The sequence below is a fragment of the Triturus cristatus genome, chromosome 2_2 (genome assembly GCF_964204655.1).
Source record: "Triturus cristatus chromosome 2_2, aTriCri1.1, whole genome shotgun sequence".
Classification (NCBI taxonomy): domain Eukaryota; kingdom Metazoa; phylum Chordata; class Amphibia; order Caudata; family Salamandridae; genus Triturus; species Triturus cristatus.
In genome coordinates this window covers 431,134,621-431,157,198 of record NC_140582.1, presented here as the reverse complement: position 1 = coordinate 431,157,198, position 22,578 = coordinate 431,134,621, and the positions used below count along the sequence as shown (strand labels likewise).

General features: G+C 48.5%; 1 protein-coding gene across 2 annotated transcripts in view; it reads right to left on the bottom strand.

Moving 5' to 3' along the window:
* NAA15 (N-alpha-acetyltransferase 15, NatA auxiliary subunit) overlaps positions 1-22,578 on the bottom strand; it is a 703,732-nt gene that overhangs the window by 190,681 nt on the left and 490,473 nt on the right. The gene's annotated exons all lie outside the window — the stretch shown is intronic.

Genomic DNA, 22,578 nt, shown 5'->3' with positions numbered 1-22,578 from the left:
TAAGTTTGCACTTGCTTCATGGAACCTGGGATGGCGCATGTGACTACAGCACTGCAAGCTCCAAATCAAATGTTATAGGTAATGGAATTTATACATTTGCTGCAAGTGCTAGTTTCGATCACATGCACTCCACAGATTGAAAAGCAAAGCCCTTCACCTAAAATGATGGTTTGTAAGCTGGTCAAGGAGAAGTTTGAAAAAATGCTGTAAGAGCAAATTGCCCGACTTGTCCACTAACAATGATTTTTGTGTGTGAATGGAAAACCAGGTTGCTGCCTTAATTATGTCTACAAGAATTGTTGCCCAGGAAAACCATAGTGGCTCCTTTTCTTGCGAGTGGAATCTGCCCTTGATACAGCATGTGTCCAATTTGATTTAGCAGAACAGATTTGGATAACCAACTATCCATTTAGCAATGCCAGATCTGGAACCATGGTTCCCTTAGAAAAGCATAACAAAAGCTAAAAAGAGTTGCAGAGTCATTCTAAAAGCTTTAGTCTGTCAATAGAACAGAAGTGTTCTTTTGACATCCTAAATGTGTAAAGAGCTTTTAATACTGATAAGTTAACAGTACCAGTGATATTAAACAGGGAGATGATCTTAAGAAATTAAGGGTCTGATGCAAATACAAAGTTTGTTCACTTGAATAAAAGGGACCAACACAGTTCGAGTTCACAGACTCTAACAAAGAAACTCGGTGCAATGAGGAAGGACACCTTCGATGAAGGATACTTCAGTGTAGAGTCTCTAAGGGGGAGGGAGCCAGGAAAGGACAATGTTTAAGTGCTGTGTGGGTAGTGGTGGCATGCAGGGGGGAATTACTCTTAAGGACTTCCATAAGAGTTTGCTAATGGGTTTTTAAAAATTGACTGGTGCTATCTATTCTCCGTTTAAGTTGCCACAGCAGCTAAATCAACAAGTTGCTTACCTTCAGTAATGCCTTATCTGGTAGAGACAATATCTAGTCACAGATTCCTTAACTTTGAATTTCCCTAGACGTCACACTGGATCCTGAAGATTTTTCATTAACAGTACATCTGCGTGCCTGTAGGTGGTGTCGGCCGGCTTCGTTGGCACCGGAAGTGATGTGTGCATCACCTATATAGCCACCATCTCGGCGTGCTGACGTCAGTGAATTTTCACGACTTTCCACTCCAGAAGCGCAGAACCATGAAGTGCACTGACTCTGGTGTCCAAACTAGAGCCCTGAAGGGGATCAGCCCTGACCCTAGTAATTTGTCCGCACAGCTGGGAGGATGGGTGGGTTGGTAAGGAATCTGCGGCTAGATATTGTCTCTACAAGATAAGGCGTTACCGAAGGTAAGTTACTTGTTCCCCTGATAGAGACCTCTGGCAGCAGATTCCTTACTTTTGAGTAGATACCCAAGCAATACTATGCCCAGGGGAGCGTCTGTGGACAAATTTAAACTAAGTCCTGAAGGACCGAACAGGTGAAATGCTGGTCCTAGCGGACCGGACTGTCCAGGCAGTAATGCATGGTAAACGTGAGCAGGTTTACCCACGTTGCTACCTGACTGATGTCCAGGAATAGAAATCCACGGACTAACGCAGTGGTCACAGCCTTGGCTCTGGTGACATAAGCTTCAAAGCCTTCAGGAGGCTGCCACATTCCCACTGCACAGCAGATCGACCCATGGAAAGGTGGACCGTTTCTGCACTGACCAACCTTTCTTCGCACCAACATACCCCACGAAGAGTTAGTCGTCCACCCTGAACTCTTGTGCACAGTCAGGGTAGAACGACAACGCTGTTTTTCGGTCCAGATGGAGATGCTCCTCTTCTTTAGAAAGATGTGGAGGAGCATAAAAGGTGGGCAAGGTGACAGAGTGTCACACATAAAAAGGTGTTAACATTCTCGGCAGTAAAGAGGCCCTAGTGCAAAGGACCAGATTGTCAGGGAAAAAACTGATAGGAAGAGCTGCTTGGATGATAACGCCTGCAGCGCACTCACCCTCCTGGCCAATGTAATCGTCACAAAAAAAGTCTGTTTGAGGGTGAGCAGCCTGAGGGGGCTATTGTATAAAGGCTCAAGAGGAGCACACAAGCAGAGAACCAAATTAAGGTCCCACTGAGGCATAATGAAAGGGGATGGTGGGAACATATGTTCAAGTCCTTTTAAAAATCTATTTACAAAGGGAGATTTAAATAAGGAGGGTTGGTCAGGCAGCCATAAGAACTGAGACAGGGCAGATTCCATTGTGCCAAAAGCAGAGCCCTGCTGGGCAAGGGTCAAAATAAAAAACAAAATATTAGAAAGGAAGGCAGACAGATCAATAGAATCTTCCGTACAATATGATACAAACTTTTCCATCTGCAGGCTTAACCCGTCTTGGAACCCGGACGCCTGGATGCCAGAATAACATTATACACTTCAGGAGGAGGACAAAAAGCTATCAACTGCTGCCACTCAATCTCCACTCAAGAAGACAGAGTTTACACTTTCGGGTCGAGGAACCTGCCCTGCTACTGCAAAAGGAAATCCCCCCGAAGGAGCAGCCTGATCAGAGGATCGATGCTTATGTCCAGAAGGTCGGGACACGAGACCCTCCGTGCAGGAGGTAAAGGACTGGCAGGCATGTATGCCTTTTTGCGAATCTTGGTAGGAACTGGAGCGCCAAGAGCCTCTTGGAAAGACAACAGTTTTTGGTTGGTAGAGGAGGTGGTGCCGAATGGCAGGCAAAGACGCGAACCATATGAGGCTAGTTAACGATCTATTTTTCCCAGCTGTTTTTGCAGTCAATGGAGGATGGGCTCCACTGGCATGCTGAAATCAGGTTTCGAAATCAGCTCCGAAATGTTTGGACCTGAAAGTGGTTTCGGTGCCAAAGCTCTACTCGGCATCAAAGCGGAGGAGGTCAATGCAGCACCTAGGGTCAGGTGGATGCCAACAGGTGTTCTCAGGCCAAGGTGCTCAATACCGAAGCATTCGATTTGGTATACTTTTTCAGTACTAAGCCGGAAGGTTGGGCGTTCAAAGTAGTTGCTTGGAGCCAACCATGGCTGGAAAGCAGTGGTGAACCAAGAGCCTCTCTCTGGGTTTCCAGAGGAGCTGAATGTCTTTTAGTGAAAAGCTCATCAGAGTGGTGTGGAGGGGGTGCCATATTCAAGGACTATTGAGAAAGTGGTAGGTCCTCCATCTCCAGGTTGTTTTCAAGGTTGGATCCTCTGCAGCCCTCGATTGCAAAGGCCTCTTCCTCTGCAGTCGATGGTTGAGGGTGTTAGCTAAATCATAAGGGACACTGTTCCATGTAGAGGGTACAAAGTGTCATCCCGTCTGAAAGAAGAGGAAAAGTGTAAAGTAGGAAAGATCTAGAGGGGGAAGAGTGAAAAAGAGAGAGGCAAAGGTTCATCCCAAGTATCAAGAATTCAATCCCGAAGGGGAGGGCCAAGTCTTGCCTCTTAGTTGCCCTCACACACCCTGAAGGATGTCATGCTTCATCATCGGGCTTTTTGCTTCTCGTTGGGCCGGCGCTGCAATGCCCGACGGGCCCCCGAAGGGTCTCTTTGACAGAGAAAAGCCGTTAGGTGAGTGTGGTGTGGGGTGGATCCAGTGAGAATAATGGTGAGGTGTGTGCAAAAATAGATAACATTACCTATGGGTTTCCACTGGTGGGCTCTTTAATAGTGTGGTACTCCTGATAGTTTAAAAAACCCGAAGGTTGGTGAGTTACAATGAGGCCTAATGTGCCAGTGTAACTTAACACAAGGTCGACATGTTTCACGCTTTAACTGTCCGAATGATCAGTAGCGTTTCTTCAGGACCTAGCTAAGAGTGGTTAATGTGCACGACAGAGAAGGGAGGGGTTCCAGAGTGGTAATCCGCATCAGTGTGAGATGTAGCTTGGGATGGACCGCGGATTAAGTATCCCTACAGTGGTTCGCAATCTCAGTAAGTAGGTCTAGCCCAAGCCTGAGAAGGTACCTATATGGGATGAAAAAGAGGGAGGGAAGGAGAATAAAAATTCATGTGTCAGGCGCAACTAGGCCAACATGTGCATTTGCACAGATTGTGAGGTCGCATCACTGACAGCGTGACCAGACCAAAAACAGGCGAACACTGAAAAGGACTAAGGCGCTTGCACAGAGTTGCACTCAACTTCAAGTGGTATCGGTAGGGAGACCAGGTGGCGCCCACCGGTGGTTGTTGCTGTGGGCATACACCCTCCAGACAATCCGGGGTTCAGAAAGATAAGTGACGTCCACCGCCTGGTGCGCAACCCGCCTGGAGAGGTGGCCGGTGTTAAACCCCATCACAAGGCGGTCCGCGCTGGCCCTGCGGCAACGCCATTACATCAAGTGTTCAACCCAGACTACCCGGAAGGTGTTGGCGAGATATACGTACATACATAAAGCATCACTGATTGAATCGCAAATATGGGCTTTGTCCTGCTTACCCTCACAAAGCAGGGGAGAGGTGTCCCACGGCTAATCACCGCTGGTTGCCTGCACCCTATTGACTGTATATGGGGGGAAGGAAGCAAAAGCGGGCAGAGTTATAATGAAGACCAGCTATGCCGGGCCGCTGTCTTCAGTCTAAAGCACATAACATGGTAAGCGCAGGTCCCCACCATGACGGTGGTTGTTACGGTTACGTCGGGTGCCGGTTCCTGTGCACCTACCCACTACTACGGCTGCCTGGAGTGAGGGTATTGGGAGACTCAGCCTAATATTCATAGGAAGCTGGATTGTGGAGGAGGGCGTCTCCTACTTCCTCTCCGGCGTACGTGTAGAGCCTAGTCACCCGTGTAGGCTTATCGCACATGTGCAAGGGAAAGTGTCGGGGGGCGGAGGTGCACATGCGCTTAGCGAAGGGGCCGCTGCTGAGCGAGAGTTAAGTAGTGGCCCCATGTGCGATGGTCAGATAAGCCCCACTGTGGCCATATGAGCTACCCAATAATAAAAAAATATCGATAGCGTGTGAATAGTTTGTCTCAGAAGGAGTGTCTCATGATATTGTTCTAGTGAGTGCTACTCTGCAGCATAGAATTCCTGGGTGGCCTATTCCTGGTCAACCCAGTGTGGGGAGTGTGCATAAAGTCACAGAATATAGAGAACAGTGTGCTCGCGTCTCGATGGTGCCCCAACCCCACGAGAGGTGAGGGAACCGTTGGTATTATCAAATGAGAGTGTCGTGTGGGACTGAGAGGGGGTGTACAAATGGTTCAGCTGCCCCTGGTCATAGTGCCAGGCAAGTGGCAGGTGTCCTATTGTTCATTTCCGGTGCCCCCAGTCTCAAACCCAAGTCTATAGTTCTGAGGGTGTTAGCTACCTCGAGGTCGCACTGACAAAAGGTCTGTTGTTTCGTCTACGGTCCTCCACAACATCTCAACCTGAAGTACGTGACCATTTCGAGGAGTTTTCTTAGAGCAAGGAGCGGATGGAGTTGCAATCGCCTCACTGTTCTGGCAACAGATTACAGACCTGATGCAAGTCAGTCCGAGGGTAACTCGCATGGCAGCAAGGACAATAACAAAAGGGTGTCTGTTCCATCACTAGCGAGACACTCTTGAGGAACGCAATGAATACTGAAGGAGAATACAGCGAGGCCCTGGAAGGGCCTTCGTCGAGATGAACTCGGCTAGATCAAAACGTGTACATGACAATATGCAAAGGAAATTGGAAACGCAATCGAAGATGATACTGACAAAGAGGAAGGAAGTGTGCGAACCGAAAAAAGCACAAGTGTGTCAAACCGAGGCACAAAAACACATGTCCGAACCAGACGGTGGAAAGAAAACCATCTAACAATGGAGTCAATGCCCATGCGCATTATCACCAAGAGGAGGAGTCACTCTACCTCACGGCTCACAAGACTAATTAGAAGAAAAACAGCTTGCACACATCCGGCCCCAACACTAGATGGCAGAAGTATGCAAAGCAGGTCCATCTACAGCCACACATGCCTGACGGACGAGTTACTTACCTTCAGTAACGATGTATCTGGTAGAGACACAGTCTAGCCGCAGATTCCTTAACTTAGAATATCCCCAGGTGTCAGACTGGATCCGGAAAACATTCCGCAGCAGCACCTCTGCGTGCAGGGGGTGGTGCCGCACGGCTCCGCCTGGACGTCCTCCACGGACCTGATGTTAGCAGAGCCATATATGCCCCTCCCGGTGCGCTGATGTCAGTTTTCGCCGGAGAAACTTACCTGCGCCACAACACGGAGCCACCACCAAAAACTGTGAGAATATGGGAACAGTGTGCAAAAAAGATAAAAAAGAAAAAGAAATTGAATGGTGAAAAACAGCACCATAAAGGACCGTGCCAGGTACTGTATATTGAAAACTAGTGAATGGGAAGAGCAGAGCACCGCTCTGAGAAGCCACCCTGCAAAGGCGAAGGGTAAACCTCCCCCAGGGGCAGAAGAATATGTGAAAAAACATTATGGAAGATGACAGTCTGCAACCACAATATTTAACAGTGAAGGACAACAAGTTGGAAACACATGAGCAAAGACAATTCACCACAAGAGGGCACCAGAAAGGGACGTTGTATCTCCAGTAAGAGACCTTTAGACTGAGGGAGAGCCAATAGACTTCAAACCAATGGACTGCAGGGGAGGTAAGAGACCCCAAGGCGATTGAGAAGGGTGGAGCGGGGAGGGGGGGCACGGACATGAATAGACCCCACACTGGACAATCCAGGGCGTAGGGATATAAAAGGACACATGACACATGAGCAAACTGCCCAATCACGAGAATGGGTGGAGTAGAGCAAACAAGACATAATGAAGCATTCAGTCAAGTTCCAGAGAAAACTCAGCCATCAACAAGGTGACGAAACACAGTGGGGACCGCAATGCCAGCGCAACCACCACCAGACCACGAAGCTCTGAAAAGAGCGGAAAACAATGGGAGGCAAAGGCACCATAAGCCATAAAAAAACAGCTAAAAAAAACCCCGTATATATACCGGGTTGAGAGAAAGAAAGCAAAGAGCCAGAAATGTCGGTACGGAAGTGAGAGTTCATGGCTTCGTAGAAGAGGAACTGAGCTTAGGATCCGCAGGTTCCGATGTGTTGACCAGAAGCAAGACCGAGAGAGGGGACAAAACAGTATGACAGAATCAGAGTATACCGGTCGTGTATGCACAACAGCGGAAAAAAGCACTGTTGAACCTGCACTAAGATACGTGTGGAAGCAGTGGCAGGATGCCGACCAACGGCCAGAAGTATCGGCATTACCAGAAACACAAGACACTCCAGCACGCCGTCGCTCCTTCAAAAAAAGACATGTGAGAGGGTGGACGGCAACAAGAAGAAGCACCCAGAACAGGACCACAGTAAGAATGTTATTCATGTGGAAGACAGGAATACACATAAGCATACAGTGTCGACGCCAAAACCACACTAAGTATGGGGAAATCCCCATGTAGGGTAGCATGAGCAGCCCAGATGTGAAGGACGCATCACCAGGTAGGCAACCAGTAAAAAGGGGTATCCTGCAAGCTGAACACACACACACACAAGAGCTCGTACCATGAGCAGACCGGGGCGTAGACCATGGATACCACAGGAAGGAAAATTGCCTGCGCGACCCCGCTGTGGGAAGAGCACAGAGCAGATAAATATCAAGAAAGATGCATATCTAGAAGTGATGTGTTGCATTATACAAGACTAGGGAACGCCGTAAGTACCAACAGTCATGTTGAAGTAGAATCGGATAGGACAATGTCCAGATCCGTAAGCGACATCAGCCACCCGCCTGGGAGGACCCATGGTCTCCCGCTAGACAGATGAGGAGATGGAGCCAGACTCGATAATGATAACAGCCACAACCAACCTAATGGTCTAGGGACCCAAGAAGCGAGTATCCTGAAGAGAACGATCCACCTGAGAGCGTTTGTAAGAAACTGGCTCTATATATCCTGCACCAAAGTGAGGTACAGTATGTATAGAATCCAAGAGTCTCCAGAGGTTTGGAGGAGGTTAAAGTTAGATATAACCTTACTCTCTAAAGTGGTAGCTTGGTCAAGCAGTAAGGCAGTATCAGAGGACAGTGTAAAGCATTTGAGGTACACCCTCAGTCAGCAAATGGTCTCACGCACTCAAGAACTGAATTCTAGGCCAATTGTTTGTATAAAAAATATACTGTTTTGTTTTAGAACCACAGGTTTGCATAAAATACTTTCTCGAAATAAGATGCTGTTGATTAATACTTTCAATGAACAAAATAGACTTTGAATGCAATAAGGTACAGGGGTTGCAATAGGCAACACAATTCTTTGTATATCTATAACATTGTGCTTAATGGGATTTTTAAGTAAACTGCAATAGAATTACTTTACAAACGTTTTTCTTACTCAGGGCTGGATCCTGGATTCAGCCCTAGTACATTTCCTGTAAACAGTTGAAAGAAATCGTTTTTGTTAGACAGGCGAGTTTTAAGGAATATTTGTATGTTGCAAAAATCGACACTTAGAAGAATTTCTGGTAAAAACCAGGCAATGTTATCCAACGTAGGAAAATCAAGTTATCGTAAAATCAGTTGTAATGACTTTTTCTGGTCAGTGCTGGGCACCTAAGTCCAGCACTGGGATCCCTCGATTTTTAGTGAATATTTCAAAGTTTCAAAACTCGACACAGAGAAGAATTTCCAAGAGAAAACCAGTCAATGTTACCCTATGGAGGGAATGTAAGTTATCAGTTTTCAGGTAAGTACTCGGCTGGCAGAGTTAAGGTTCTTGGGCAAGACTCAGGGGCCTCCCAGGTTCAGGATTGTGCTGTTAAACCCTCAGCGACACAGAGGCAGCCGGGTGCAGAGAGAGTAGGCCCAATGTTAGCCTATGGCGGGCAGGGGGCCTTTGGTTTGTGGCTGCTAGCAGGCAGGTCACACGGCTGTGGGAGCAAAGCTCCTGGTCCCTTACACAGGGCAAGTGGGGAAGTCGAACAGGGTAGTTGGTGCACCCTCAGTGGCACTGGTGCAGTGGGCTTCTGGGCCGTTGAGCGCCCAATGGATTTCAATAGGAAAGCTGCGAGACGAACAAAGGCTGCAAACTTGGGGACGGTGATTCTTCAGGTGCAACCACCACTTCGAGAGGTAAGTTGGGAACCTGTAGGTTGAGTAGACACCCAGAAGTTGGGCACAGGGGGCCGTGGGGCGCCAGGGTGTCTTTAGGCATCGGGAAATCTTACCCTCTGCTGGTGGTGGTCAGAGGGGTCCCTGGTGTTGAGGCTGCAGGCGTGGTCAGGAGCGTTGAGGTGAGTCCTTGGGGACTGGATTCTTGGTCACAGTCGCCGGGGTAATGTCCTCGTGGTCTTTGTCCACTTTAGCTCGGGCCAGGCTCGGCAGGTGCAGAGTGGGCAGGATCCGCGGTTTCAGGCCGGGGCCTGGGGTTGCAGATGTGTGAGCAGAGCAACTGCTTGTGGGAGTTCCAGTTTTTAGTTGAGCAAGGCAGTCAGATCCTCCGGGGTTTTTGAGGTTGCTGACCACTGGAGACGCCGTGGTTTAGCAGGAGCAGGTTCGACAGGCCGGTAGGGCTCGGGCCAAGTCAGTTGATGTCATCCTATCGTTAGCAGTTGCACGGCTGGTCTTCTTTCTTCTTGTAGTTTCTAAATCGGGATCTGAGGAAGGTAGAGGTAGGTAAAGGGCAGGGACCAATGGGTCCCGTCCCTGGGGTGGGTACACCCCCTATTTGGCCACTCTCTAGTCGTCGAGGTATGGGTATACGTGTATCCCCTTCCTCAAGTGTGCTGCTACTGCTGCCAGACATTTTGTGAAGACTCTTGGTGCTGATTTTAGTCCGAAAGCCAGCACTGTGAACTGGTAGTGAGTTTTGTGGATTATGAACCTGAGGAGGTGTTTGCTGTTGATGGAGATGTTTAAGTAGGCATCCTTTAAGTCTATAGTTGCCATGTTATCTCCCTTTTGTAGTTGAGGTATGACCTCTTGGAGCTAGGTCATCTTGAACCTTTGAGTCTTTATGAACCGGTTTAAGAATCTGAGGTCTAGAATTGGGCGTAATGTTCTGTCTACCTTTGGTATGAGGAAGTAGGTTGAGTATACTCCCTTGTTCCGTTGTTTTTGTGGTACCATTTCTATGGCTCTTTTCTTTAGCAGTTGCTTGCTCCATCAAGTGTGTCCGCTCTTTTGTTGAGCGCACTCTGAACCTTGGCCTTCTGTTTGGCGGTGGCCTTTCCAGGTCCATACAGTACCTATATTGTATGAGGTTCAATATCCAACTGTCTGATGTTATTTCCCTCCACTCCTGGAGGAAGTGTCTTAATCTGCCTCCTACTGGTGTTGCGTGTTGGAGGAACTGTTGAAGCTTTTGATTTTTTGCTGGTGTTTGTCTTGACTCTTTCTGCACTTCCTGAGGTTTTATCCAGGTGTGCGTTGGTTTTGCTGGTAAGTCACTTTGCTGCGGGAGGCTGACTCCCTCTCTGGCCGTTATCTCTTCCTCGGCCGCACCCTCGAAAGGACTGTCCTCTGGGCGGGTACTGCCAGTTCTGCTGTTGCTGCCCCTGCTGCTGCCCATGGTTACCTCCTTGATAACCTTTCTGGGCGGTTTGGTGTGTTGCCCCAGGTTGATGATTTCCTCTGCCTGTTGGTCTCCTGGAAGGTGTTCCTCTTCTCATACCTCGGAACTGCAGTGCCCCCATGGACCTTGCTGTTACGTTATCTTTTTTCAGCTGGTTCAATTTTTCATCAACTGGTGCTCCGAACAGTTGTTCCCCATTGAAGGGTGTGTTGAGGATGTTGTTTTGGACTTCATTTTTGAAACCCGAAACCCTTAGCCAGGCATGCCTCCTTTCTGTGATCCCCAGCATCATCTGCCTGCTAGATGTCTCTTCTGCGTCTAGGGCCGACTTTAAACATGCATTAGCCATGTTATTCCCCTCTTCTACCAGGTGGCTTGCCCTTCTCTGGTATTGCTCTGGTGTGTGCTTGAGGAGTTCTCCCACTTCTTCCCAGCGCTGGTATGCGTGTCTGTTGATGAGTGCATTGGAGTTGGCGATGCGCCATTGTATAGCTGCACTCCTTTCCATCTTCCTACCCATCAGGTCCATCCTCTTGCTTTCTTTGTCTGGTGGTGGGCCTGAGTTTGTGGGTATATTTGCTCTTTTCCGAGCCGTGGATGTGATGATCGAGTCGGCTGGTACTGACCCTCTGATGTATATGGGGTCTTTTGATGAATATTTATATTTCTTCTCTGCTCGTAGAGTCACTGCTCTACACATGGCAGGCTCCTTGAATGCCTCCTTCCCCTGGTCCAGAACACTTGGGAGCTTGGGCAGAAACTGGCTTCTAGTCTGGGATTGCAACAAGGTCTCCAAGAGGAAGCAAGACTGGGGTTTCTCTTCCTCTAGCTGCACTCCATACGTGTCTGCAGCCCTTTTGATGACTTGGTTGTAGATCCCTATGCTGTCCGGCGGCGAAGGCCTCAACGGATATGATTCTACACCCTCTTCCGGGGATTCGGCGTCGAGATTTTGCCACGGCAATTCCTGAGCCTCCGAGAACGTAGAGTCTTGAGAAGTCTCGTCTTCCTCCCCTTTGTCTCCCCCGTAGTACAGGTCTTCCTGTTCCTCTCCAGGTTCAGGTGTGCTCGGCGGTTGGAAGTCCTCGACACACCCTTCTGTTTCGCCCGTTGCTTTAGACGGTATGCTGTAGAACTTCAACTTTTCATCGAAATCTTTCTTGCGTTGCAAGATGATCACCATTTCGGCCTCGAGCCTTTTCCTCTTCTTCTCCATCACGGCCGCGTGATCGGCTTCGAGGGACTCTACTTTCCTTTTCGCGGTTGTCGACGCTGAAGTCGAAACCGGTTTCGGGCCTTCGCCTTTCGACGTCGAGGCCTCTCTTTCGTGGCTGCTCTTCGGCGCCTTTACACCTTGTCTTGGGATTTCGCTGTCTGGGGGTCCTTCTCAGAGGATACGACGGTCTGCTTGTCCCTGGCTGCAGTAGTCTACGTCAAGTGCTTCGACGGCCCTGCTCCTTTCGAGGACTTTAGCTCGCTTTTCTGAGTATCAGTGGAGTGTTTAGGGTTCGACGACTCTTACCTCCTCGACGTTTTCTTCTCGACCTCGACGACCAAGACGTCTTCTGGTCCCTCTGCTATGTTGTCCTCCTCTCCGCTGGAGAGTCCCAAATCTCGGAGCGATGGGGGCGTCCCCTGCATGTTGTAGTTTGCTCTTCTCTGTCTCTCCCTTACTCTGAGGGTCTTCGGGGTGAACGCTGCAAAGGCGTTGCAGTCCTCACTTCGATGGTCGAGCGGCAAGCAGAGATTGCAGACCGGGTGTTGGTCCTTTTGCGCGTACTTGTGGTGGCAGTTCGCGCAGAATTTAAACTGAGTTTTGTCCATCACCACACCCACGGAGCCCCCCTGTATGCGCATTCTCCTTTGAAAACGTCGAATTCTTCGATGTTCTCTGTCGTCGACCTTCTTCCTTACTTGATCTCCGGTGTCTTCACAGGTGATATATTCTAAAGTTTTCTTCTATTTTCGTTGATTCTTCTCTCCAAAGTTCTTGGAGCTCCTTCACTGTTGATCCAGACCCAACGGCGGGAAAAAGAATCTGAAGATGGCGACCAAAGGTGGGAGATACCGGAGGAAGCACGTCGACATCACGAAGGACACCAAATGGTGGTATGTCGACGCCCACCTGGGCCACGAAAAAAAAACAACAAATGAAAAAAAGAGAAGAAATACTACAATTCCGGACCCAACCACTAGATGGCGGAATAATGGACAGCATAGTGAATCCAGAAAGATTCACGCTGCAAAACTGTACCTGAACAGAACAGAACAAGGGGCCCCAAGTGACAGTCACCAACGACAAGAAGAGCAGGCAACCAGGACAAAGAGGAGCACAGCGATGCTGAAAAACGCCCCTATGAAAGGCAGGAGAGGCAGAAGCTTCATGGTAGGAAACCTGTACCGATGCTTCGATGTACTATGAACAATCGTAGATCCCAACGTAATTGAAAGTGCTAGAGCGACGTCAACCTGTGGGTCGCATATAGCAGAAATAGAAGACAGAGTGATCCACAGAAGAACCTCTGCTAGGCATACTCCACAGGCATGTACCAAGCCTTCCTTGGAGGAAGGCAGCTACACAACAGCCTGCAAATACCCCACATAGGTTAAGTCTTAACCCTGGCAAGGGGGCTTCCTCTGGAGCCAAGCTCACAGACAGAGGACTGAAAAGAAGGCAAAACCAGTAGACCAGCTGTACCGACAAAAGGCAAACATGGTGGAGCATCCGCCCAAACCATCTGGGAATAACGTCATGAACCCAGGGTCCAAAACAAAGAAGGCAACTCTGCCTGTCAAGTAAAAGCAACATGAAGTCACACAACATGTAACAACGACAGGCCACAAGGTTGAGACAGCCAGGCCGCAAGGGCCAGCAAATCACGGGAGATCAGACATGACGCGGGAGACCGCAGAATCAGCGTGACAGTCAAAAAGGTCCACACTATTGAATGGCAGATCTCGGAGAGCATCCCGAACGTTGACAGGAAAACGACAAACTCGCAGCCATGCATGGCGGCGCAAAGCAACCGACCAGGCCATTGCTCTACCAACAGAGTCGGAGGCGTCCAGGGCCAATCGAATGGAAAATTGTGCCATTCCCCGGCCACCAAGAATAAGACGATGCAAGTCAGCTCGGGCCCTTCTGGGAGAGAAGGAAGAAGGAACTACACCAAGTCTCAAAGGGCAAAAGAAGCATGTGCGAACACGCAAGACGTGTTTAAGGCACAGATGCCCGCACTGGCGGAGGCGAATATCCGCAGCCCTGCAAATAGCCCTCGTGAAGGACGCGCTAGCCTCTGTCGTCATTCTGGGAGGCAACAACAAACCGTCGGTAGGGGATGGCTGAAGGCTAACTTGTCCACTAGAGAATAAAGGTGGAGCATCCTGGGGTTGATCCAAAGGCCAAGGAACATTATGCACCTGCACCAAGGGGCTCTGAAACGACCCTGGGCACGGTGAGCCCAGAGGGAGCCCATCCTCTTGTAACAGAGGCGCCGCAGGTGCCGGCGTCGACCGACACCAAGACAGCGTCGACTCGACGTCGAGAACCTCCAGAGGGGAGTCGATCTGGGCGCGGATGGACGGCGGTTCGACTTCCACCTGCTGGGGGGGGGAAGGAGATAGACAGGGCGTCGAACTCTGCACTGCAGCCGACGTCAGCGCAGGAAGCCGTACCGGGCTATGCGTTGACTGGACGGGCGGGCTGGACGGACTGGTATGCCCCTCCAGGCAGTGCCCCGTCAACGTCGTATCGACTCCGGAACTGAACCGCAGTCGACGGACGCAGGCGGCACCGACGACTAATCCGCCTGCGAGGATCCGATATGAGTGCCTTCCTCCTCTGTGGGACCAGAAGGCGCACTAGGGAGAGGGGGTGACCCAAAGAAAGCCTGGAGAGCCTTTGAATAGGCCTCCATTTGGGCCCTTGTCGCTCCGACACCAGAGAAGACTGGGTATGGGGGAGACGACTCCTGGGTGCCTGTGCTCGGCAAAGACCGAGAGCAGCGGGCCCCAGCGTCATGTTTACGGGAGGACGACCTCCGTGACTTAGGTTTGTGCTTACCAGTCTCCGAACATTGTCCGCAGAACGACCCCATGAGTGGGCCCGATCCTGAGAGGGAGAACAGCGACATGAAGGCGCAGGACCGGACATCCAGGCAGCCAGCAGTTTCATACAACGCTCCCTTAGGAACTTTGGTTTCATCGTCATGGTGCACCCCCAGGCACTACATATATCGCGTGCGGATCCATGACAGACATTTGCCGCTTGCAGGTCTCTCACGCCTTAAAGCCCGAAGGCATCTCACGACGCCAAAGACATCGAAAATGCCTGAAAAACAGGCCAAGGAACCGCTGTTTTTCCAGGATCCGCATTGGGACGCGGAAAAGAAGAAAACTGAAGTCAGTGCGCCGGGAGGGGCATATATGGCTCCGCTGACGTCACGTCCGTGGTGCTGCTGCGGAAAGTTTTCCGGATTCAGTCTGACGCCTGGGGATATTCTGAGTTAAGGAATCTGCAGCTAGATGTCTCTATCAGACTTCACTACTATAACAGAAATAGACTAGTCGAAAGCAAACCATAACAAATGCTTTTGTCAACAGGGGAAGCATTTTTTTTTAAAGTATGGCTCATGGTTGACGAGGAGACACTGGATGAAAGTTCTTCTTTAGTCATCAATTTTACCACCTGCTAGTCAGTCAAAAAGCCCACTTGGGTGGGCAGGAATGCTTTGACAGACAAACTTGACAAACTAGGAGTAAATAGACCTGAAAGGGTCAATTTCATTCTGATGCCTCATTCAACTAGTGGTTGTAAAGAGGGAATATTTGCAGCCTGAGTTAAGCGTCTAACATTTGCTCAGTTTTAAAAAAAATTTAACAAATTACAGAAGTCCTGGGATGGAGATAGTCAGGCTTCAGGGTGGCCGCTATTCTTGGGGCTCTTGTAAGGCTGCCCCTTTCCTGTATGGCAGTACATTCAAAGGTGGAGCTGTGAGCCTGCAACTATTTCTGAGTATAGGGAAAGTAATGACCTCAGTGGAGCAGATTCAGTGAGTTACCTGTAGGTTGAAAGCTGCTGATTTGAGTTACAGTATCTTCCTCACCAAGCAGGAGGTAAAAATGGTGGTGCCCACTTTAGCCTGCTCTAGGGTGAACTGTGGGGCTGCAATTTCTGTGCTGTTATGATTAATACCTTTAGAGTGTCCCGCTGAACCACATACCTGAGAGGTCTTCAGCCAGTCACGGTGCAGGACACGAGAAGCAAGGAGCAGAGGAGGAGCTGAAGCCTCAAAGTGGGAAATTGTGGTTTTCCCATTGGCGATTGTAAAAGGAAACAGCAATGATGATTGACCTATAGAGCAACTCAGAATGGTGTTTGTAGGAAAGTGCACCTTTTTGCATGGTTGCCCCCCACTTTCTGCCAAACTGTTGATATACTTTGACTGAGTGTGCCCTGGGATCCTGCCAACCAAGTACCCAGGGGCCTATGTTCTTTCCCTAAACTGTACTGTTGCAAAACCCAACTGGCAACTCTCTGGCCACATGCAAGTCCCTTGTAATACGTACCATAGGCACCAAGGGCACTGTGACCAGGTAAGGCCTCTAAGGGCTGCCGCACCTATTATGCTAGCCTTAGAGACCCTGTACCTTTACAATCACAGACTGCCTTTGCAGGCTGCGTGTTTTGGTGCAGATAAAAGTGAATAGTTGACATGGCACACACCGCAGTGTGCCATGCCTACAATCCACCGCCCTGGCATAGTTAAGCCACCCCTCTAGCTGGGTGCACTATACCAGTGGTGAAGGTACAGGTGCATGAGCCCTGTACCCCTACAGTGTCTACGTCAATTCTTAGACATAGTAAGTGCAGTAATGTCAAAGAGTAAATGGTGCTGGAAGTTTGTCATTATGAACTCTACCCCACCATAATGACTTTAATGAAAACTGGGAAGTTTGGTATCAAGCTTCTCAGCACATTAAACCCATACTGATGCCAGTGTGGGCTTTAATGAAAAATGCACTCAGAGGGCATCTTAGAGATGCCCCCTGAAAAACCGCCTAAGTCCAGAGTCCTGGCTAAAAGGCTGCTCGCCAGCTGCCACCACCAGACATGTTTCTGGACCCCTGGGTCGAGAGCCTGCTGCTCTAGGGGTCCTGAAACAATGCACATCCTGGGACGCGGTGCCAAGCCTCCTCCCCAGGATGGGCAGGATCTACGAAGATGGAAGCCACAAAGGCTTGCCGCCTTTGTGAGCTACCCCAGCCATTTGCTGCTTCTAGCAACTGGCCCCCACCGGTTCTGACCCCCACTTTGGGCCAAAACCAAGTTAGGAGGAGAGGTGTGCCCACCTTTGCCAACCACACCCCTCAGGTGGGGGAGGCGAGGTGAAGCACAATTCTCAGTCCCCGTCATCTTGCAGATTGGGGGAACCAGCCAACCAGAGGTTTCTCGCAGCAGGACAGGCCTTACAGGACTTCAAAAGTGAAAACCAGAGGCCAGGCATCCAGCAACCACTAGGGATGACAAGAAGCAACAGCAGGGAAACAGCCTCTTGAGTTCTGGGTACGAGAGACAAAAATGCACGCAAGAGCTTAAGAGTAATTTAGTGTGGTAGGTTATTAAAAAAATAATATTCTGAGTTTTATTGGGTTATTATAGCGAGTGCAGCCTGCATAAGGCACTAATTAAGATTCTAGGCAGTATTGAGACGGTACATCATAAGAATCACTGCCAACTGAATTATATTATGGACGCATAGGAAAGACAATTTTAAAATACACTTTCAGTGCAGTTATTTATGCTGTTAAAACATGTATGCCGCCGGCCACTGTGGTTCAATGAACAATTTCCCACAGAAAGGAAAGGCAGGCAACTAAATTGAGGGGGAGGTACAGGACACAGTGATGGAACTGAGGCAGAAAACATGGAGATACAGGAACAGTGCACAAAAAGAAAGCCGCCACAGAGGGGGAAGCAAGTAGGATGGGGAGGGCAAGCACAAGTGGAACGAGTGCGAGACGAGGCGAGGAAACGTACAGAACGATGGAAGACAGCTGGGATGGAGCACATAAAAACAAACATGAACACATATCCTGACACATGGGGACACCTCCTGTGAAAAATAAAAAATACACTGCCCAGGCCCCAGTCTATTCCCCACAAATCAAAGCATTACAAATTAAAAAATGCAAAACTACTTCAGACAAGATGGGGGACCCACCGCCAAGGATGGAGCCGAGACACCCACAGAGAAGACCGCCCGGAGCTTGTCCACACACCAGCGAGTTGGTCAGAATCTCGCAACGTAGTATGCATGGCTACAAAGGCTTTTAAAAAAAATATTAATACCTTTAACTATGCTGCACTCCGCTAGGGATGGTGTGCGGCCTGGCTAAAAACACATACGCTAAGCCTCCAACGGCTTGTTTTGCCTTGGTGCCTTATCGTGTTCTGCGTGCATGTACAAATAGTAATTGTTCTGATTGTCCATCTGTCCCTTGGTCTTTGTGCATGGATGCCTATATTTTATGTGCATTCGCATATAAACCTAAAAGCCTACCTAAATGTGTGATCTATGTGTGCACATGTATGTTAAGTCTTTCCAGTAATTAATTTGCTTAAAAATAAGTACGAGGAGAGCTACGAGAAGGGACGGTTACCACCAGATAAACGTCTAGCTACCATTGCGGTTATTTGTGAGCCCGGGAAACCGGCTGACAGGTGTGGTTCCTATAGGCCAATTTCGTTAATCAATGTAGAAGCTAAAATCCGAGCGAAAGTTCTCGCTCTACGGCTCATCACAGTGATTTCATCCCTAGTGCACCCTGATCAGTCGGGATTTATGCCCGGGAGAAATACGGCTCTTAACATACATCGTCTCCATAATGTGCTGACGCGTAGGGACTTTTTGGAGGAGGATGCAGTAATCTTGTCTCTGGACGCCTCTATGGCATTTGATTCCATAGAATGGCAATACTTATTTGAAGTCCTTGCCAGAGTAGGACTGGGACCTAAATTTATCGTTTGGGTGAAATTGTTATATACAGATATCCAGGGACAAGTTAGAGTGAACAACTATACGTCTCGAGCGTTCATTCTACGGAGAGCACTAGACAGGGATGCCCCCTGTCCCCCCCTGATATTTGCTCTGATGTTAGAACTCCTGGCAGCGTGGATACGTTGGAACGCAATAATACGAGGCTTGCGATGTACGAGAGATCATGAGTGCCGAATATCCCTGTAAGCAGACTACATACTCGCATAATTCGCATCCCCCTATAAATCAATACACGCAGTCCTGAACATATTTACAAACTTCGGGAAATACTCTGGGTACGTGATCAACTGGGGCAAATCAGTGTTGTTCATACTTCAGGGGCGTATCCCCCGTCTTCCTGCAGATTGTCCGATAACAATAGCTGACGAGGGATTCAGGTATTTGGGAGTTTATTACGTTGGATCCCGCCCTTTTTCATAATTATAACCTGGCACCCCCGCTGGCTAGGCTGCGATCGGATGTAAAGCACTGGAGATCTCTGCCTATATCCTTGGTGGGACGAGCTGCCCTTTTTACAATGTTGGCGCTTCCGCGTTTTCTATATATTCTTCAAAACAGCCCACGTCACGTTCCGGACACTTATTTTGCAGCCGTGGATAGTGAAATCCGTACGCTGCTATGGGATGGGAAGGCCCCTAGAGTGGCACTGAAAAAGTTGACTAAAAGTTGGTATGGCGGTGGTTTGGCATTACCAGACCTTAAGCTTTACTACTGGGCCTCGCAATTAGCGGCGGTGAATCACTGGGTGTACCACCCACAGACCCGGCTTATGCCCTGGATAGATACTAGATGGACCGGATACTGGGGAGCCTTGTACTCGAATACTAGGAAAAAGAGATACTATGGACTCACCGCACACACAATAGAGGTCTGGCACCAGGCGAAATCCAGGTTGGGCTGGGCCAACACCCTCACAAGGGTAACGCCACTTTGGTATACCCCGAAATTTGGTATGCTGTGTTATTAACGGGGGTTTGATAAGTGGGACGTGATCGGAATCTCAGTAGTGAAAGATCTGGTCAAGAAGGGCTCAATTGTTAAGTTTGTGGAGCTCCAGAGGCAATACCTAATGGCCAGAGGAGAGATATTCCGATACATGCAAATAAGACATGCCTTGCAAGCGGCATTCCCAGACTTCGCGGGCATACCGTAATCATCACCGTTCGAGGATCGCTTACTAGATGGCCCACTATACACCAAAGCCATATCGTTAACGTATCAGAAACTTAGTAATAATATGCCGGATAGTTTTGGTAAACTCAGGGAACAGTGGGAAAGAGACATGGGGTTAATAGATGAGGATTGGCGGCGGCTCTTATGTCCCCTAGAGAAGCAGCCATCCCGCTCCGCTTTAGGTTAATACAACTTAGGATTCTACATAGGTCCTATAAGACCGGGATTACCCTGGCCAAAAAAGGCGCCAGATCTGATGACCTTTGTCTGAAGGGTTGCCGACAGCCAGCCACCTTTTACCACACTATCTGGGAATGCCCGGCTGTTTGCCATCTCTGGAAAGAAGCCACCAACCACATTCAGACCGCACTAGTTAAAGAAATGACACTGACACCGACACCGACACTGGGACTGCTGAACATATGGGCTGCAACTGACCTTACCGAAACTGAACAACAGTTTGCGACATTAGGATACACGTTGGTAAAAAGAAAACTGGCAGGGATGGGGGAGAGAGACTCCACCTTCTATTGTTCAATGGATGATAGAATTTGACAGATGCATGGTAGCGGAGAAAGAAGTTTTCATAACCCGGGGTTGCCCCAAAATATGGGACGGGAAATGGTCCAAATGGAATACCTATCGTGGTGACATTTGCATATCTCCCATGGTAGAGTTGGAATTATGTGGAAACTTGAACAGAGAAATACACAATATAATTGTTTTGATGACCTCTGTAAAATGTGATATGCGTAACCAGTCATTTGTAATCTGCACTGTTTCTGTGATTGTCTAAATTAATAAAAAGAATTTAAAAAAAATAAAAATATAAGTGCTAGGGCTCCCTTCAGGAGGCAGTTTCCACCAGCCCATTCATCTTGTAAGTGCCCCCTAAAACAGTACCAACTACGAACCATGAAAAGCTATAACTTGGGAGAGGATGTGGCATAATGGCAAGAGCTACCGACTTCGGAGATGGGGAACCCGGTTCAAGCTTCGGAGTCGGGTCAACATCCAAATATTCTGGGCGAATAATTCAATCTCCCTATGCCTGCCAAAAATGTAAATGACCTTAACTGGAGCTAAAGCGCCGGCGTCGATGATTAAGAGCCGGTGCAGAGCACGGGAAAGCACTGGCTCAAATTAAGCACTAGTCTTTGTGTGCGTGCACTATGCTGGAGTCGGGGCTTCTACGATTTTTGGTATTTAAGAAATGTTTCTTTTTCAGGCCTTGGTTGCACTTCACGCCCTTTCACCCTACCCGCATTACCTTCTTTGCAGGGAGAGCAAACAGTTCTCATTGTGCTTGTCTCATCTACTGCAGACTCTTTTTTTCCTCGCTATTTACTGACAAACAAGTGTTTACTCTACCTACCCCTATTGTTTTGTGATGGTATTACACCCACCTTCCTCCCTCCCCAGGGGTTTACAGAATCACATTCGATTTTACCAGTGTTTTGCAGTTAAATCGTTACATTGTTGGTGATTCTGTGCAGATTTTTTCATGACATGCAGAGGGGCGTGGCTATTAACTGTGCAGCAGGCGCTGCCAAACAAGGGGGTGAATGTTGAATGGCCTAATGTCCTTGCCGCTGCTGTGCACTACGATTAATAAGGGTATTCTGCACTGGACTGCGCACTTTTAATAGTAAGCGCTCTGATACCTTTGGGTCGAGATCGCGCGATCTAAAACAGCAACAACAAACAAGAAACAAGCGCGGTCACGAAAGTCATAGCGCCCGTGCTGGGGAAATTAGTACAAGTAACCTGATACTGGAATCCAGCCTGCCATGCAGCTGTCACACTGTGCGCCGCTAATCACTGCGCTCGCTCCCAAGACACACAGGCTATGGGAGGGAACATTTAAAGATAAGGCTGGACATACCCACGCCTTTGGCCATTTGCGTGTTTTCTTTTGTGAAAGCCTTAAGCAATGGCCAATCAAATGCCGGAGTGACGTCGCGGCAGCTACTTAGACAATGCCCTCGCGCGCGGACGTCAGTTCTGTACATGACTTTCCACGCCAGAAGCACAGAGCCATGCAAGACACTGACCACTGGTACACAAAACTAGGGTCCTGGAAGGACGTCCTTAACTCGAAGTCAGTTCGCAGAAAGGGGAGGATGGGGTAGAGGGGGGTGCGGTAAGGAATCTATAACTAACCTATTTTTCTTACAGATTGTTACCGAAGGTAAGTAACTTGTTCATCTGAAAGAAACAGTTATACATTGTAAGAAACTGGCTCTAAATATACTACACCAAAGTGAGGTACGGTGTGTATAGAGTCCAAGGGTCTCCAGAGGTAGGGCAGAGGTTAAAGTTAGATAGAACCTTACTCTCTAAAGTGGTAGCTTGGTCGAGCAACAAGGCAATATCAGAGGACATTGTTAAGCATTTGATGTACCCACTCAGTCAGAAAATTAATTCACACTCAAGAACTGAACTCTAGGCCAATTGTTTTTGAATAAAAAATATACTGTTTTATTTCTAGAACAAAGCAACCCTGGAACAGGTAAGCATTAAATACTTTTCAGTAAGTTACTGGATATAGAACTGTTTGAAAATGCAATAGGAATGGTACTTTGATTTACAGGGGAGCAGTAGTATGCAACACATAGCAAATACAGTACATTGGAATGAATAGGCTTTTTCAATAAATTGCAGGTAAGTTAATTTTCGGATTACAGTGCTGGATCCTACATTCAGCACTGGGACATTGCCTGAAAACAGTTGAGAAAATGCGTTTGTTAGAAGTATGATTTTTAAAGAATATTCTTGTATAACAAAAGTTGACACTTAGAAACTTTTTCACAGAGAACCACTAATGCTATCCTATGTAAGGA